This window comes from Lasioglossum baleicum, chromosome 19, assembly GCF_051020765.1.
Source record: "Lasioglossum baleicum chromosome 19, iyLasBale1, whole genome shotgun sequence".
Classification (NCBI taxonomy): Eukaryota; Metazoa; Arthropoda; class Insecta; order Hymenoptera; family Halictidae; genus Lasioglossum; species Lasioglossum baleicum.
Window position 1 is genome coordinate 7,707,855 of NC_134947.1, and position 17,753 is coordinate 7,725,607.

Here is a 17,753-nt window from a genome sequence, read left to right on the forward strand (position 1 = left end):
ATTGGAAAAATTTCAATATTTTCTATTTCGTTAAATTTCTCAGGAACAACAAACGATATTACGAAGAAGTTCAAACGAAAATTGCGTGGTATTATTGTTTGCCAGACGGTGTACAAAATATTTCTATTAACCTAATCTAACCTAACAAAAACCTATCCTTTTCCTACTTCTCGCACTAAAGGGGTGAAATCACCCCTTGGAAAAATTTCAATATTTTCTATTTCGTGAAATTTCTCAGGAACAACAAACGATATTAAAAACAAGTTGAAACAAAAGTTGCGTAGTGTTATTGTGCCTGCCAAACGATGTAAACAAATTTTTTAAACGCATTGTTTTGTTTAGAATTGCGTTGTTAAAAACTTCAATATTTTCTATTTCGTGAAATTTCTTAAGAACAACAAACGATATTAAAAACAAGTTGAAACAAAAGTTGCGTGGTATTATTGTGTCTGTCAAACGGTGTAAACAAACTTTTTTAACGCATTGTTTTGTTTAGAATTGCGTTGTTAAAAACTTCAATATTTTCTATTTCGTGAAATTTCTTAAGAACAACAAACGATATTAAAAACAAGTTGAAACAAAAGTTGCGTGGTATTATTGTGTCTGCCAAACGGTGTAAACAAACTTTTTTAACGCATTGTTTTGTTTAGAATTGCGTTGTTAAAAATTTCAATATTTTCTTTTTCGTGAAATTTCTCAGGAACAACAAACGATATTACAAAAAAGTTGAAATGAAAATTACGTGGTATTAATGTCTGCCAAACAGTGTAAACAAATGTTTCAAACGCGTTGTTTTGTTTAGAATTGTACTGTTAAAAATTCCAATATTTTCAACGCATTATTTTGTTTAGAATTGTGCTGTTAAGAATTCCAATATTTTCTTTTTCGTGAAATTTCTCAGGGACAACAAACTTTATTAAAAACAAGTTGAAATGAAAATTTATTTTCATTGTCTTTTAGAGTTGAACTTCAGACAATTTTATTTTCCTACACAATTTTCAAATCTATGGTAGTATTGTTCACGAAAAAATTTTTTGGAAGTTTTCAGGGACGATTGAATTTGCAGCATTTTTTCTCGGAAAAATTCAGTGTTCCACTCGCTGCGTTATGTAACAATAGTCCTTATTCGTAAAGTAAGTCCAGGACTATAGTTTTACTATTTGTTTCTGTGTTTAAGTACTTTTGGAGCCATTCTAGTGTGGTCGTTTGCAACCTGAACAACAAATTAATTTGTACAACTTACACATTAGGCACGACATTATTTTTGCACGTGTACAACATTGTCGCCCAGTGAAAGGCGAAGATATTGCAAACAGCTGTTTCTAAATACTGAAATACTAAATAATAACAACAATATGTTATTATTAAAAATTATTATAAAATGTATATTATAAAATATATATTATACATATTTTTAATACATATTTATAAAATAATCGCAACGAACTGCGATACATGGAATGATATTATCCAAAAAATTAATGATTGCAGTTGGTTCCCGTGTTTCACTTTACAAACATGTAAAACGAAATTCGTACGATTTATTTATCGGATAACAAAATTTAATGATTCAATGTTCAGATAAAATTCAACACGAGTGCATGTTCGATAAATGTACGTATCCGTTAATAATATTCTCTCTTTGATTCGCTGCTTTCCGAAACACGTTTTTTTTTGCGTGATTTCACTAAAAAACAGTTTTATTACGATATAAGACGATGGTTGGGGACAAGTTTCCGTCGTATTTCGGATCCGGGAGTTCACAAATGACTCCGGCGTAACGTACGGAGGTTTAATCGAACTTGTAACGATCGTCTATAGCTTTTTTTTCTGTGACCTATAAACGGTATCCGACGGGGATTTCCGGTTTTATGGGGATGTTCAACCTCGTTTCGACCTTCCTCACTTTTACTTCCATTTTACTCGGGCAGGAAATGCTTGTTCACACTCGACTGTGTCTGGCTTTCCGAATCAACGCCTTCATCTCGAGCCTGTGCACAATGTGCTGAGAAAGTAACGATCGTCCGAGCTAAATGCGATTCTCCACATATTGGATGGACACATTCGTTCGACGGAACCATCGTTCGCTCCTCACGAACAATTCCATAAAAACAATATTTCCGTTGATGACGTCACATCTTAACCAAGGCTGGGCAATAAATAAATTTATTTAAATAAATAAAAATTTAAATAACAAAGTATCTGTTATTTAGATATTCAAATAAAAAGCAAAAATAGTTATTTATTATTTAAGCAAGTCTAAATGAATTATTTAAAATAATAAAGTTCATTGGTATTTACAAATACAATTTCGACAAATAATACATTAAGAAGTATTTAATATTTCAATATATTATATAAAATAGATTATATAAAAATTATATAAAATAGAATTATATAAAATAGAAATTGTTTCAGGCGGAAGAAAAAGTCGGTTTTCGAATTCGAATAGCTCCAAGTGCAAAGGGTTAAACAAAATAAAAGAAATGTGTCTGACTAGTTGATATGGTTGCTGTCGTTCTGATAATTTCAAACGAGATATTTAGAGGCTATTAATATGAATAAAATATGTTATTACTTTTAATCATTAATAAAAAGTTGATTATTATTGAAATTTATGTTAATGTACACAAAATATAAAGAAAAACATTCGGTGAACAAAATTATTAAAAATTATACTTTCTGGTTACAAATAACAGTTATTAGTGTTCAAAAAATTCGATTCTCCTCGATAACTGTTATCAATGAGAGAAATTGATTTCGATCGCTCATAACAGTTATCATTATTGATGAGAAAATTCATTTTGGTTGCTTATTTAATTACTGAGTTGTCTACTCTTTTTCGGATGGAGCAAGCCTGTGGAATTCATTCAGAAGGTTTCGTACTACAAGACGATTCAACAGACCATAAGAACAACACAAACTGTTTGTTTGTCACATTAAATTTGGATTGTAGCAATTAATTTTACGAATAAAAAAATTATGAAATAATTAATTGTCTACCATTTGAAATAATTGGTTGTCTACCATTTGATATATGTACTATTTAATAATAACTGTTACAAAGTTCTTTCAACAACTATTATGAGCGATCGAAATAAATTTCTCTTATCGATAACTGTTATAAGTAGACTGCGGATCTTTATAATAAAATAAAAGATATTTGCATTGATTGCTGGACACAGGAGCCAAATAAGAATTGTATTCTTCTTTTAATTGTTCTATTCAGCTGAGACTAATACATTGATGTCCTCAAATATTTTTAACATGTCCACTGTTTTAAATTGTACGTGCCCATTTTCGTCATAAATGCATAAAATCCGCGGTGTAGTTATAAGTGATCGAAATGAATTTTTCTCTCATAGATAACATTCACCAACAGCAGTGCCAATTACGTAAAATTTTGTATTTCCAAAAGACTGCGGAGTTTACGCGTTCACGTCGCAATTGGGAAAACGAGATTCGCAATAGCGTGATGATTAAAGTTTTCCATTTCGTTTCCGTCCGCCGCGATTCGCGGGAAAAAATTGTTTATATTACATAAAGATCGCCGCAGTCTACTGATAACATCTCCATTTGAAAAAAATTCATTCTCTCCCTCGGCTCGGCGACCATAATTCAGCGGGCCGTGCGCGACTTCCCGAATTTTTCAAATGAAAAAGAAGCACCCTCGGCAAACTATATAGCACTTCCGTCGCCGGTGCGTGATACGTTATCGGGACTTTAAGCCCATTCTGCGGCACGAGAGAGCATCCTCTTCCTCTTCGTCATTTTTGCGCGAGCAGATGGCACGGACCCCGCTCTCTCCTGTACAGAATGATGGAGTCCGGGAATGCATAATGAAGTTTGCGATTTCTACGACGCGACATCGTCGTCGTCGTCCCTCCGAACGCCCTCGCCTGCGTATTTTACATTTGAAAAACCGTATTAGAATATCTTTAAACGTACGTGCCCGGATTCATTTGCAATTCTATTATTTACCGCGACGCGCGTCGGGATCATCTCTCGTTTCCTGTTATTAATCGTTGATCTCTCGACGGCTCGACTTTTTGATCTCCACGAAGAGACATTACATGTGTCTGCCCAAACCTGATTCTCCCGAACGAAGTCACGCTCATTACCACGTTTTATTTACCACGCTTATATTAGCTTGCCGTGTCGTTGTTGCTGTATACGTCAAATCTTGTAATCGAATTTTAAACCACTTCCCGATGAGCTAGAGACTCGAAACTTTAAACATAGCTCAGAACTGGGTGACAATGCAATATTATAAAACAAATTTAAAAAAAAAACTATGCGTTTAGGAGATATAAACTATTAAAAGTTTAACCGTTACACCTCCCCGCGCGACGCTCGGTAGTACGTCATCGCGGACAGCGATCCCTACCCCGCGCGCAAGCGCTTACCTACTCCACTACGTGTTCCCACTCCGACTCATCCCCACTCCACTGGCCCACGTCGCATCGGAGCAGTGTTCCGATCAGTGTTGCTAGATGGTACGGGAAAACTCGCGCATGCGCGGCGAATCCAGGAACGTATCTGCGTTTTACAGTCCGTAGCTTGTGGGGCAAGTTTTCTTTAGAGCGGTCTTAAACTTTTGTCCGCTACTGTATATATACAAGTAGAATATATTTATATATTACATGTACATACACATCAAATTTCAATATAACATACGCATATTAAACGTTATGTTTGAAAATCGAGAAGAAAAGATTCTGCGAAGCTTTGCGGGGCAACCAAGGTGCCCGATTTCGTACTTCAATGACGCTGGAATCGTCGCGCATGCGCAGCCTCAGTAACGTAACTATTTCGATGAAATCGGGTAGCTTGAGCACCCCACAGACTTTTAAAAAGTCTTTCTTCACTATTAACTGCCATTGTATAATAAAATATTAACTTTGGTCTTTTTGGAATTTGGTCTTTTTTTAATCAGGAAAGCCTTACAAATCTGTTGACGAAGTTTTCGTACGGGTGGAAGTAAAAAAGAAGAAATTATGAATGAAACTAACAACGTCTCCTGTTCAGTGATCACTTTCGGAATCGTGGAAGTGAATTCGGGTGCCTTCGATTTCATAAAAAATGAAAAAATCGATTATTAAAATCGTAAATTAAATAGATCTTAATAATCTATGTACAGGGTGTGACACGTAACTGTCGCCAAAAAATGTTCCCGACGAAACTTGATCGATCTTTAGTCGGCTGCATATTGAAATACACAGAATCAGAGAAACTGTATTTTTTCGTAGGATTATTGCTGATTAAACAACGAATTCAACGACCTACTATACTGTGACCTTCGGATGATCCCGATTTGAGAAATTCAGACTTAACCAACGAGCGAGCGACCTAGAAACACAGAAAACGCGCGGCTCTATTTGATATGAAGGTTTATGAACCTCGACAAACAGACCAAGGTAATTGGTATAGTCGTTCCGCCTCCTATTCACAAAGGCATTACCGTTCAATCGATTACCTTGTTGATAGATACTCTTGCCTTCGAAATCGGGACTTTAATGAGCCGCTCGCTCGCCACCTCCGATGCTTCATCAAGGATTCATTAGGGCCCTTTTTGCTTTAATCCGCCATTCTGCCGTTCATAGATTTACCTGGAAACTCGTCAAGCTGATACCCCTCTTCTTATTCCAATGAAACTGCTCTCATCGCGATTAATAACAATGTAACCGATCCTCCAGGCTCTGGCGAACCTAACAGAAATTGATGCTCCCGCTGCCACCTGCATGCGCTCGAACGCCTAATTAATCTCTTATAGGGTGAATCAACATAATTCGTATTAATATTTATGATGTCACGTATCCGTATCGGTATTTCATGCATCTACATTACTTTCGAAACGTTTAGCAATGCCGGGAACGTCGATATTAATGAAATTTAACAAACATTATTAAAATTGATCATATTGTGAATATGATTTTCGATTTAAAAAATTACTAATTTTCTTTTGTGAACCCTGCCGAACCTATTCAACCCTCAGCACTCGAGTGGTTACCCTTATTATTAACCAGGGACCAAAAATAACAGTTATTCTCAAATTTTCTGCGATAAAAATCGTTAATAAAAAGTTGATTATTATTGACATTTAAGATAATCTACATAGAATATAAAGGAAGAAATTCGAAGAACAAAATGATTAAGAAATATCGATTTCTATAGTTTTTGGTTGCAAGTGACAGTTATTAGTGTCCAAAAAATTGGATCCACCCTTAAAAATCGCATAACTTTTTAGAAATTGGTTATTGAATTTTTTTTAAATGTTATACCGGCTAGTTCGCTAGAGAAAATAGGTAAACAAAAATTTATTACGATTGCAATTGGTAGGAATTATACGAAATCTTAAAAAATGATGTTTTGTCAACGTTTTTATCTGGGACTGTAACGATAATTTAAAAAATGCGTTTTATAGATTTCGGTAACTTGTATGCATACTGAAAATTTCTACGGAATCGGTCAACATTGCAATGTTGACTACTTATAATGCTGATTTGTAACCAATACGATTTTCGTCGATTTAAATACTTGTTATTCCGTGACGTTTTTTCTTTTTGGTTATAACAGTTAGGGTCCCTGTTATTAACCCTTAGCACTCCCAATCCGACAGAGTAAGAGAGAGTAACTACTAATAATTCCACTATTCAAAATATTGTTTACATTATTAAATATGATTGCATCTAACCAATTACTAAACATTTAAGTGTTGTATGACGAATTATATCAATTTCATATCCATGAAATGATAAAAATCTGAAATTTCACATCCATAAAAATATAAATATTTAGTATTGCATAATTTGTACATATCCATGGGTCTCGTTGCACCATTATTCAATCTATTGTTTACATTGTTTAATATGTTGGCATATAATCAATTACTAAACAGTTAAACGTTATACGAGGTATTGCATCATTTTCATATCCATGGGTATTGCTGTACTATTATTCAAAATATCGTTTACATTGTTTAATATGTTGGTATCTAATCAATCAATAAACATTTCAGTGTTGTATGACGTTGTATTATATCAATTTCATATCCCTAAAATGAAAAAAATCATATAAAACGGAATTATTCTAGGTCGGGGAAGAAATGTTTAATTTTCAAGATCATAATAAATATATCTAAATAATTTCATAAATATCTTCATAATAAATATCTGCGAGTGCAGAAGGTTAATATTTCCGAAAATTTCTTTTTACCACGCTTATATTAACTTGCCGAGTTGTCGTTGTTGTCGTTGTTGTATGCGTCAAATCTTGTAATCGAATTTTACACCACTTCCCGATGAGCTAGAGACTTGAAACTTTAAACATAGCTTAGAACTGGGTGACAATGCAATATTATAAAACAAATTTAAAAAAAAACTATGCGTTTAGGAGATATAAACTATTAAAAGTTTAACCGTTACACCTCTCCGCGCGACGCTCGGTAATACGTCATCGCGGCCAGCGATCCCCACTCCGCGCGCAAGCGCTTACCTACTCCACTACGTGTTCCCACTCCACTGGCCCACTTCGCATCGAAGGAGCTCAGTTTACTTACTGAGTTGGTTAGGATTAGGTCGGGGTGGAGGGCGACAAGGACCGGCGATTCTGCTCAAACCAATATGGCGGCGCCCTTACCTGCCAAACACCAGAGTTGGGCAAAATGTAATTTCAATTACAATTACAATTACTGTAATTTGGAATTGCAGAAATACAATTACAATTACATGTAATTGTAATTGGTAATTGCAATTACTTGACGAATCACTGTAATTGTAATTGTGGTCCGCAATTACAATTACTGGTTGAGCGAAAGTAATTGCAATTCCAATTCCAATTACATGTAATTGTAACTGTAATTGTTAGTAGCAGTTACAAGACTTACAAGGAATTGCAGCTACCAGCTACAATTACTTGTAACTGCTACTAACAATTACAGTTACAATTACATGTAATTGGAATTGGAATTGCAGAAATACAATTACAATTACATGTAATTGTAATTGCAATTCCAATTACAATTACATGTAATTGTAATTGAAGATGTAATTAATTACTCGTGTAATTAATTCCTGCCCAACTCTGTCAAACACACTGCAATAGCTCATGAACGATTGATCCTACAGAATGGAAACTTCGATTTGCCGCCGCCATGACACAACATTTTTCCTTTTACAAAAGATGGTTGAATTTACAGGTTGAAGTGGTAATTAAAATCGATTACATGATATGTAAAGACTAAAAAGTAGAAAATGAAAAAATATATTAAAAAAACTTTTTAAAAACGGAGAAAATAATTTTTTTAGACATCAGCGACAATAAATAAAAGCGTGGAGCACTAAACTATATTGACGCAATCTTCGTGGGAACAAAGATTGTTCCAGAGAACTATCCACCAATAATTTTTTTAGACATTAGCGACAATAAATAATAGCGTGGAGCGCTAAAATATATTGACGCAATCGTCGTGGGCGCTCCACGCTTTTATTTATTGTCGCTAATGTCTAAAAAAATTATTGGTGGATAGTTCTCTGGAACAATCTTCGTTCCCACGAAGATTGTGTCGATATAGTTTAGTGCTCCACGCTTTTATTTATTGTCGCTAATGTCTAAAAAAATTATTTTCTCCTTTTCAGTTGCATATTAATAGAAGCGTGGTTTTTAAAAAGTTTTTTTATATATTTTTTTATTGATGTGCTATTCTTTCACCTTGCGAAAAGTTAAAGAGCATGTAGAGCATTCTTTTACCTTGAAAATGCCTCAAATTTGTATCGCGTGATCGATCGCTGCCCTCGTAGCTGCGAGAGTGTGCAAATAAAAGCAGAGCGGGAAGAGCTCGACGGAAGGCATTCGGTGCAATGTTCTTACATAGCCCAAGGAGATATCGTGATTGCTCGCGATAAGAAAAAAACTTGATACTGTGCCCAGCATAGCGCAGCAAAGCCGGCTCTCTCTCTCTCTCTCTCTCTCTCTCTCTCGTCGAAACAGAGATATCGAGTGGGAGTCCACAGATAATTGAACTTTACGCTGGAAACGCCGATAATCGGTCCTAATTTCCACATCACGCTGACGGAAATTCGCGATACGATTCATCGTTATAATGCAGAAATCCTGTTCCCAGATCGAATCGCAACACCGACTATCGCCGGTCCCATTCCCGCTTCTAAATTCAAAACGAAACCCATTACTGTCCATTGTTCTTTTCTTTTCACATTCTAAATCGCGTTTCTCTTCGATCTTTTCGAAAATTTTATCATACTAGCGACGAAATCGAACCATTCTCACTGTCCAGGCTAATTGTAATAACCCCTGGCAGAATGTTTCCAATCGGAGACATTGATACGGCTTTTAGAGAGAACATTCAACATTCAACAACGAAAAACAACAAAATAACATAAGCTTCCATTTGTGTATTATAACAATGAGACGAGAAAATAAACAAAATGTTACGCGGAAAAAAGTTCCCGATTAATAGATCAGCTGGAAGAAAGTTTCCGATTCGATTTACTTGAATTTGGAAAAATACCATATTTTTCAACTTTAAAGAAATATTGTGATGTTATTATCAAAATTTCAGCCTCAGTAACGTAACTTTTTCGATGAAATCGGGCAGTCGAGCACCCCGCATATATGAACTATCGAAATTTAACATAACTGAAACGTATTCTTTATTTTGAGGAATTGACGAATTACATTGTAATTTAATTGACTGAAGATCTGAATTATAAATTACAACATAATTGAATTACTTTGTAATTATAATTCTGGAGTAATTCAATTGTGATTCTGCACAACTCTGACTTAAATGTTTATTAATTGATTAGATGCGAACATATTTAATAATGTTTATGCCGCATTTCTATGGGAATTTTTAGTGGCGCCTCAGGGTCTCCACTCGTGTGCTAAGGGTTAAAATTGGACCGGCGAAACTGCTCTTAAGGGGGCCGGCGCGGCCGTGCAAGAGTGTGTGGGCACACGCACACATCGCTAAATTCGCATATACGTATATGCAATTACAAGGTTTACGACTTTTCGAAATTACGCTTCAGCATTGCAAGGAGTAGTTCAGAATTGGTCAATTATGATTCCTAAAAGTCGCGGTACGGTGGGTACGGTGCTCAAAATGCATATTTTTACGTTATAGAGGAATAATTTGTAATATTCGGCGGAGACGAACAACAATTCGGCCTGTCACAAACGACAATACAGCACCTCGAGGTTCCGAAATTTTGTACTAGTAGCATGACAATCTGGTTCCGAAAAGTTTGACGGTTGGACGTTACAAATGTTCCAATAGAATATGGCTGATAATGCAGGTCGTACGTTATACCGTTATACCGTTATTAGAGTAATTTATAATATTCGGCAGATATTGCCTGTCCAACACCACTGGTATTGGCCTGTCACGAGGCAACCGAAGTAAGCAAGACGTCGGAAGATAGCCGCTTCGCGTACCAGTGTTTTTGTTCAATAAATTTAGTGTTTGCATGGACGATGGATACTGTATTATCGATGGACAATATAATATCGACCTGCATTATCAGCCATATTCTATAGGAACATTTGTAACGTCCAACCGTCAAACTTTTCGGAACCAGATTGTCATGCTACTAGTGCAAAATTTCGGAACCTCGAGGTGCTGTATTGTCGTGTGTGACAGGCCGAATTGTTGTTCGTCTCCGCCGAATATTACAAATTATTCCTCTATAACGTAAAAATATGCATTTTGAGCACCGTACCCACCGTACCGCGACTTTTAGGAATCATAATTGACCAATTCTGAACTACTCCTTGCAATGCTGAAGCGTAATTTCGAAAAGTCGTAAACCTTGTAATTGCATATACGTATATGCGAATTTAGCGATGTGTGCGTGTGCCCACCCACTCTCGCACGGCCGCGCCGGCCCCCTTAAGGGGGCCGTCTCCTAGCAGATGAGGGTCGCGCGTGAACACTCACACACCGCTGGAGTACACTCACACACCGCTAGACCACGTATACGTACGCGAGAATTGCTAGGATCAGGGAAATGCGTTCTGATTTCTCGATAATGCAAAGACGGGGGTTTTTATTAGTCAAAATCGCTAGATAGAGCAATGATTTTGCAATATTCGGCTGCATGTTGCCCGTCGCATGTTGCCCGTTAGATGGCGCTGCAGTCACGCCGGCGTACTAGCCTCTCCGACGGGCAACATACAGCCGAATATTGCAATATCATTGCTCGGAAACGTAAAAGAACGACTTTTGAAGCAAACAGCGCGCTAGATTGATCTTTTATCTAGCGATTTTGACTAATAAAAACCCCCGTCTTTGCATTATCGAGAAATCAGAACGCATTTCCCTGATCCTAGCAATTCTCGCGTACGTATACGTGGTCTAGCGGTGTGTGAGTGTACTCTAGCGGTGTGTGAGTGTTCACGCGCGACCGTCATCTGCTAGGAGACGGCCCCCTTAAATCGAGCGCGATCGTATGACTGAGTGCTCGCAACAATTCTCATATTCCGCGAGATTGATGTCGCGGGAGTGACATTCGAGAAATAAAACGTGTTCCATGGTTGGTTAGATTCGACGGAACTCGCGAACCGTTGTCGTAACGGCGACGTGAACGACGATCGTAAAAACGTAACGCCCACTCCTTCGGGAGCAAATGACGCGCGTCTTTCAATATCGAGAAACAATTTCCCATAGCTCGTTATAACCCCTGATCCTCTGACAAGTCTTTAGCCGGGCAAAACTTTTATTTTTACACGATCTCCTCCGGCTTGATCCTCTCTCTCTCTCTCTCTCTCTCTCTCTCTCTCTCTCTCTCTCTCTCTCTTCTTTTTTTAATCGGATAATGCCCGATAAAGTTACTTCCGCCGGCCGATGGAATCTCGCGAAAGTTTCAAAGGGACATCGTCCAACACTTTCGAACGTTAACGGTGCAGCTGCGACGTAGGCGAGCTAAAAATTGTGTAAAAGCTTCATTATCCGCGGCTTCCTGCTTCGAAACTAATTAGAAACCGATCGGTTTCGTAACTTCGACGTTGTAATTGTTATAAATGTCTTCTTATCGAAACGTCTCTCGGGGAAATGGTCGAACCTGCTCGAAACTCTATCCGGGTATTAAAATAAAGAAAAACGGCCGGCTCGCACGGATTTACAAATTAATCCCGAAGGAGATAAGATGGGACGGGAACGGAGATTTATGTCGAGCCAGATTCTACTTGAATTTTCTATGAAAGATTCTATCTGGCTGGATTCCACTTGAACGCCGAGGTTCTCAAGTTCCGACGCGTCGCACGCTGGGCAATCTCGACGAAATCTTTGACAAAATCAAAGAACTTTCGCTTGAAATGAGATAGAGCGATGAAATCTCTTTTTAAATTGAAGCTGAAACTTTGCAGAATATGGGGAAAATAGGGAGACTATGGTACGAACGTTGTTTAACCTTGAAAAAATTCGTTGAACTTGCAGAATTTCAAGAAAATCGTGGTTTTTACAATACTTCGAGGGGAAAATTATTTTTTGACATGCTGTACATCATTTCCCGTGGATTCTTTCACGCTGATTTCGAATCTGGTCTCGAAATTTGTCTACGGCCTCAGGATTTTGCCTTTATTTCGAACGATTGATCCTACAAGATCGAAAAAGGATCGAAATACATCATAATTAACAGGAAAAAGGCACAAATCTTGAGTCCTTCAAAGTAAATTTTAACCATTTCAGCTTTAATTTAAAGAAAATCATCGCTCTGTCTCATTTCTATCAATAGTTCATTCATTTTGCGCTGTGCGCCGAGAATCTAGCGATTTCCTTGATCTTCGGTTTGCAGTTTTGCTCGAAATAATCCACAGTCGCCAGGTACTTTTACCTGGAAAGTATTCCGAACTTAATGAAATTTGGACACGTCATTTAGGGGTACTCTGGGGTGTCGAATCTCAGTTTTCGACCTCGAGGACCCTGTGCTAACTTAGGGAGGGAGAAAAAACCACGATTCTTATTACCTTGTTTTGGTTTTTCGCCTATTACTCAAAAACTGTGGGTCCTATGAACTTTTGTCTTCCATTTTTGGAAAGAGCATTAAATTTCCTTCAAATTTCACTGGTCAATCTTTTTTTTGACCAAATAGGCACCGAGAGACACGCGTTCAAAATTAGGAAATGTTTCTCAAAATGACACTTTGAGCCACACATTGTGACATTTAGCAGGAAATTGCAAGTTTTTGGATCATAACTTTAGTTTTTCAACATATCTATATATAATCTTCATACTACGGATACCCGTTACATTTTCACTTTTAACTGGGGAGGACAGCACAATTTATTTACTTCAACCGAGTGGATTCAAGCCTTTTTATATTTTTGTTGGTGTTATGTTTAATAGCAATATAGATATTAATAATAAAAAAAAAATCCCCGATCGGGCCCCGCCGTCGTTTTTTTCAGTTTTTGAGTAATAGGCGAAAAACCAATACAAGGTAATAAGAATCGTGGTTTTTTCTCCCTCCCCAAGTTAGCACAGGGCAGAGTTCATGTTAAAAATATATTTTTGTTTTAATAAAAATTGTTAATTTCTTAATAAATTTATTAATAATATTGATAAATATCATTTTCTGTAAAAAAATTACCTATATGTACATTAATAACCAAATTTAGAGAAAAGTGCCGAATATTAGGCCATTTATCCGCACTGTGTGCCGACTGGACTAAAACACGAGGCTGAAGTTCGACAAGTTGCCTCTCGGTGATCCGCGCAGCGAAACGTAGAGGTTCTCGTCCTTTGAAAGGATTGTTAAGTGAACTTTTCACCGAGCCACAAATGACCCATTGTGCCCACAGGCGGTTAAAGTTTAACACAACGAAGTTTGCGACGTTGAACGTCTAATTTCTATTGGCAACAGCGAAAAATTCTCTCGTCAAGCTTAAAACGAAATCCTGTAACACGTCGTTCCGCGTGATTCGCTGTCTGTAACGTTTAAAAATTTTAAGGGAGCCATCTGCCAGCCTCGTTTCCTTTTCCTCGCGATCCATTAAACTTCGTAATTAGTTCCCGAGCTCCTTTCCTCGATACTTGTCGAATAATACCGGCTAGATTGTTCGTCCGTACGACGGAAGTCTCTTAGAGAGGCAGTCAGTGTCCTGCGTGCACTATTTTATTTCGGAATTACTTGCATCGTCTGGAGTGTTGTCGAACCCATTTTTATATCTCCGCACACTATACCACTTGCCATTAATCATTTTCAGTCCGACGAGAGCTGGCCACTTTACGAAAATTACCTTTTGGAAACTTTTACACAGTCGAAACTTTTCGACGGCAATGATAATATTGCCAATCGGACGCTCGTCATTAAGAAATTATAAAGAGTTTACTGAGAAAATTTGTCGACTCTTTACCGCGAACGTTCGTGAGGATGCTGACGAGAAAATTTCATTTTGCAGATTTTTCTTTTGGCTTTCTACATACTTCTGAATTGGTAGTAGCAAGTAAATACAGTTAAATGTTGTTTAGGAGGTATGGATATTTTGTATACATTTCTGAGGATGCTATCAAGAATAATGGAACCGCTTTAAACTTCTGAATTGATAGTTGTACAAACATAAAATTAAATTAGATATTGTTTGACGGGCATGGTTATCTTGTAATCATTTTTAAAGATGTTATCTGGAAAATTGTATGCTGTTTTTGAGGTTTGAAATCGCTTTAAACAACTGAATTGATAGTTTTATATACTTACAAAAAATAAAATTAAATATTGTTTGGGGGCATGGTTATTTTGCAACCATTTTTAATATTATCAAGAAAATTGTATATTATTTTCGAGGTTTGAAATCGCTTTAAACTTCTGAATTGGTAGTTTTATATACATAGAATTAAATTACATATTGTTTGACGGGCATGGTTATCTTGTAACCATTTTTAAAGATGTTATCAAGAAAATTGTATATTATTTTCGAGGTTCGAAATCGCTTTAAACTTCTGAATTGATAGTTTTATACACATAAAATTAAATTACATATTGTTTGACGGGCATGGTTATCTTGTAACCATTTTTAAAGATGTTAGCAAGAAAATTGTATATTATTTTCGAGGTTCGAAATCGCTTTAGACTTCTGAATTGATAGTTTTATACATATAAAATTAAATTACATATTGTTTGAGGGGTATAGTTATTTTATAAACATTTTTAAAGATGTTATCCAGAAAATTGTATATTATTTTCGAGGTTCGAAATCGCTTTAAACTTCTGAATTGATAGTTTTATACACATAAAATTAAATTACATATTGTTTGACGGGCATGGTTATCTTGTAACTATTTTTAAAGATGTTATCAAGAAAATTGTATATTATTTTCGAGGTTCGAAATCGCTTTAGACTTCTGAATTGATAGTTTTATACATATAAAATTAAATTACATATTGTTTGAGGGGTATAGTTATTTTATAAACATTTTTAAAGATGTTATCCAGAAAATTGTATATTATTCTCGAGGTTCGAAATCGCTTTAAACTTCTGAATTGATAGTTTTATACACATAAAATTAAATTACATATTGTTTGACGGGCATGGTTATCTTGTAACTATTTTTAAAGATGTTATCAAGAAAATTGTATATTATTTTCGAGGTTCGAAATCGCTTTAGACTTCTGAATTGATAGTTTTATACATATAAAATTAAATTACATATTGTTTGAGGGGTATAGTTATTTTATAAACATTTTTAAAGATGTTATCCAGAAAATTGTATATTATTTTTGAGGTTCGAAATTGCTTTAAACTTCTGAATTGGTAGTTTTATATACATAAAATTAAATTACATATTGTTTGACAGGCATGGTTCTGTAACCATTTTTGAAAATGTTATCAGGAAAATTGTATACTATTTTCGAGGTTTGAAATCGCTTTCAACTTCTGAATTGATAGTTTTATACACATAAAATTAAATTACATATTGTTTGAGGGGTATAGTTATTTTATAAACATTTTTAAAGATGTTATCAAGAAAATTGTGTATTATTTTCGAGGTTCGAAATCGCTTTAAACTTCCGAATTGATAGTTTTATACACATAAAATTAAATTACATATTGTTTGACGGGCATGGTTATTCTGTAACCATTTTTAATATTATCAGAAAAATTGTATATTATTTTCGAGATTGGAAATCGCTTTAAACTTCTGAATTAATAGTTTTATGTACATAAAATTTAATTGTATATTGTTTGAGAGTCATGGTCATTTTGTAACCATTTTTAATGTTATCAGAAAAATTGTATATTGCTTTCGAGGTTTGAAATCGCTTTAAACTTCAGAATTGATAGTTTTATACAATAAAATTAAATTAGATATTGTTTGAGGGGTATAGTTATTTTACAAACATTTTTAAAGATGTTATCAGAAAAATCGTATATTATTTTCGAGGTTTAAAATCGCTTTAAACTTCTGATTTGATAGTTTTATGTACATGATATTAATTTATATATTGTTTGAGGGGCATAGTTATTTTGTGAGCATTTTTAAAGATGTTATCAGGAAAATTGTATATTATATACATATATTGAAAATTGTATATATGCTGAATTGATAGTTGTATATTTATATTCTGAATTGATAGTTGTATGAACATAAAATTAAATGATATCGTTTTGTTTGAGGGGTATGGTCATTTTAGAAACATATTTCATGTGTTCCCAGGAAAATTGTTTATTATTTTCGATGTCTGTAATCGCTTTAAGATTTTTATTGAAATAAGAAGTTTGTGCATGAACTACAAAACACAGCTAAATATTTCTATTTTTCACTAATAATTTTGCTGTGGTGAAAATAATATATCAATACTCTTTTAATCTTTTCACTGTTTTAATTGCACCTACTCATTTTTTGCCATAAACGCAAAAATTCCTGAGTCTAGTTATTATATATGAATAAATGAAATTGACTAATATGTCGTTGAGAGATATGTAAAGTAATCTGAGCATACAGCTTGCCAGTGCCAAAAATCTGAGAGATTACATCTTGCGTACAATGGATGTAGAATGGATCGCGCATGGACGCGCATGGTTAAGTCCCAATAATGGGGTCATAGATTCCAATTTATTTGCCTTTTGGGATACATGTGTTTCAACATGGCTCTGGAGAATAGCAAATATCCGATTAAATGCGGAATTCCGGAACGAATAAGTCTGTACAATAGGCTTTGATTAAACTGTTGACATATTTCAGGTATGAACAAGTACTTTACCCTCTGAAAAGCAATCTAAAATTTTTCAAATATTGCTCACCTACTCATAGAAACATCTACATATAATACATTAATAAATGAACCAATCATCGATTGCAAGATACAGGAGCCAAATGGAAATTTCTTTCGTTCTTTAATTAACTAATCTAGACCTTACCTAGACTCAGAAGCGAATTAGAAGTTCTTCTTCTCCGTGAATGCTTTTAATAAAAATTATACACTCTCATGCAAAATTAATCGACGCGCAACTTTTTTCTGCAATACCCAAACTGTTCTATCTTCGTAACAAAGAATCATATAATCACTGTAGATTTATTTTAAAGTATTAAGTCTCTACTTTCAGCGTCTTTACTTAGTCCTTTCAAAGACACTTCTGCATTGTGCGGCATAATAGAGAAGCGAAAAGACACTTTCTCATTTCGAACATTTTTGGCGGCGGCAGACTTCTCATTCAACGTTCGATAAAATCGCGACAGAGAATCCTACATCTAGTTTTTCAAAGATCGTCGTAAAGGGAAGACACCAATCTCCAGA

General features: G+C 35.4%; 1 protein-coding gene across 9 annotated transcripts in view; it reads left to right on the forward strand.

Moving 5' to 3' along the window:
- Positions 1-17,753, forward strand: part of Cask (peripheral plasma membrane protein CASK) — a 601,001-nt gene that overhangs the window by 312,854 nt on the left and 270,394 nt on the right. The window lies entirely within an intron of this gene.